The sequence below is a fragment of the Sceloporus occidentalis genome, unplaced genomic scaffold, assembly GCF_023333645.1.
Source record: "Sceloporus occidentalis isolate IW3139 unplaced genomic scaffold, rSceOcc1.0.p SCAF_100, whole genome shotgun sequence".
NCBI lineage: Eukaryota > Metazoa > Chordata > Lepidosauria > Squamata > Phrynosomatidae > Sceloporus > Sceloporus occidentalis.
The window spans coordinates 560,362-563,421 of NW_028317080.1; positions in this window are offsets into that span (position 1 = coordinate 560,362).

Genomic DNA, 3,060 nt, shown 5'->3' on the forward strand with positions numbered 1-3,060 from the left:
TTAACCTGGCAGCTATCATATACATATTGTGTTCAGGAAAATGCATATTAGAGTACTCCTTTTAACATGTATTCTTTCTTTGAGGGGGTACTTAATAATGTGATAATATACAAGTGCCCCCTCAATGGAAGAATACATGTTAAACTGAGTACCGGTACTTTAATATGCATTTTCAAAAAAATAAACCTTATCTAATGTAGCATCTTAAGCCCTCATCCATGACCTGACGATTCTTGACGCTAATTGGCTACTCGAAGCAGCCAATCTTTGCTAGGAAGGCATCCCTATAGAAATCAATCGGGCCCCTTTATGCACATGGAGATCTGAGTAGACCCTGGCATGTGTTCGCCAAGCCAGCACAGAAGCTGACCACAGCCACAGCTGTAGAATCCTTACAGTCCGGAGCTACACTTTAGCCACCGAGCCCAGCAATGTCCGTACAGCTTTCAATTCTCAGGGGGCTCCCTCCCTGGACCACCTCCATACGATAGTGCTGTGGTCGGGGGTCGATGGTGTCCAGGTTATACAGGGTTAAAAGTCTGGGGGCAGGACACATGGGCGCAAGAACCAGGGGGGACAGATTCCCCGCCCCAGTAACTCATGCGGGGGGGGGGGGGGACTGATAATGAAGAAATCCCCCCCAGGGCTGTAGGAACCCCCCCCCCCAATATAAGCACAGCAGGAGGAGAGAGAGGGGTGCCGAGCGGTCGTTTTAAGCAACCGCTCAGCATCCGTCTGTCTCCTCTGCTTCCTGCAGCCGCCTGCTTCAACGGTGCCACAACTGCAGTGGTGGGAGCGCGAGGCGTCTGTCTCAGTGCCGGTGCTTCACGCTGAGCGCCGACATAGGACGTCGAATGCTGGCGCTCAGCAGTGAAGCTGCGCGTATCGCGGCAGGGCAGCGAGACAGAGGCCTTGCGCTACCACTACAGGAATGCATGGTAAGTGAACAACAAAGGGGGACGCCAGCCTTGGAATTCCTCACCCTGTTAGGCACAGTAAGGCACCATTTAGCTAGCGTTGGAAGAGGAGCTCGATACGCAGGGGCGATGAGGAAGTATGAAGCCAAGTATAGGCAGGCAGCGAATCCAAAGGCAGGGGTCAAGAGGCAGTCCGGGTCAGTAGCCAGGCAGTAAGCAAAAGGCGGGGTCAGCAAAGGGACAGAAGCACAGAGCCCTAGACACGGTACCACAGAGTCTCTCAGAATATCTGAGCACCGAAGGAACTCAGGGGTTTTAAAGGGATCTCAAGCATGACATCATGCCTGCAGACCCGCTCCCTGTGATTAAACACGACGAGGAAGGAGGTGCTGGAGCAGTATATGGGAGCGCCGCCCCCTCTTCCGACATCCCCGCGATTTTATTCTTAATTTACATGGTACTTGTTTAGCTCCCCTTGAGGTTTTTATTGGTTAACTCATCCAGTAGAACACTCTCTATATTGCAGGATAGAAGATAAAGTGGTCTGTACACCATCTCGCCTTAACAAAACCCCAAAGTACCATGTAAATTAAGAATAAACGCACCATGCCGATGAACACGCAAGAACACTTAATAACAAATCCCATAATCCCTTATCAGGCTCTGAAAAATCTTGGACTAAATCCATTCTATAAGGTCTGGGGAAATATTTGTGGAATAGCATTTGGCATATAAACGTTGCATTGAGAAGACTTCATGACAACAAACGAGCTGTAAGTACCTTAGTTTCCAGTAACTTGGTGAGAAGGACCAGATGTAATGGACAGACAGCTTGTAAGTGGGAGGGTCTTGGTATTAGTATTGTTTTAAAATAGCTCTGAACCCCTCATTTGTAATACATGCAAAAAAATAAAGCTTGATAATTCAATAAAAACATCCATATCTATTTTATTACATATCCAACACATAAACATAAACACAATTACAAGTGACATACATTATACAAACAACTGTTTAAAACTACAACAAAGAAGAGCTCTCTAACGCGGAGACACATTTGTCCTTATAAAGGAAAGAACATACCCTGTTATTAAATACACCTTTATTGATGTTAAGAAACATTCAAAAGTGGATAGTTGCAAAACGTAAGTACTATACCCAACAATGTCTATCAGAGAAATGGTATTTCCTACTAAAAAAGGGAATGCACTTCTAAATACATTTCAAAGCAGGGGCAGTTTGTGCCAGACGACCAGAACTACAGAGCTACGTAGGCATGGAAATTATAGTTACATTGAACTTTTAGAAATTGATAATGGGTATTTTTAATAAAGACTAATTTCTGCCAATTGAATGATGAATTAGAGAACATACAATTACTATCGAGAGCTAATCTCTTATTAATTATAGCCAGCAATTTGTCTTGCTGAAAATAAACAAACTATTAACTCCAAGAGAAAAGTGGCTGTACCATATGTGTATATATATATATATATATATATATATTTTTTTTTATTTTTTATTTTTTTTTATATAGTGGTGTGTTTAGTCCAAAAACAAACACTACCGGTTAAGAGAAAACGTTTATTACAACAGTGCAGTTTCGATCACTGTATTTACACACCCACCCCCTCTAAAAAAATAAATAAAAGCTATGGATAACATCTACCTTTCTTCTTTTGATTACCTTTTAGAATTTATAGGTTTGCAATAATATTGCGATACCTAAACATCCGTGTGGACGAGGATTACATTACTTGCACCACCTAATAGTAGGAGGGTAGGGTCAACAAAAACAGGACCATTCAGGAAAATGATGGGAAATAACTAGATGCGAAGTGGGTTTAATATGCAACATATGATAAAGAGCTTAAATACAAGGGCTGAAAACGTACGTATATATAAAGGATGGTATAATGTGTAACACTTACAAAACAAAATGTATGCAATATTTACAAACCATTTAAAACATTTACATTGACATCTGTACAACAGAACTCGTGTGTTTTCCAACACATTAACAAGCCACAGCTTATGCAGGTAATTTAAGACATGTCCTTTAAATATGCACTCAAATTAATAATCTTTAAAAGTATCTTCAGTATGTATGGGCAGAAAAGGTCTTTCCTGCGCACAGGAAGGA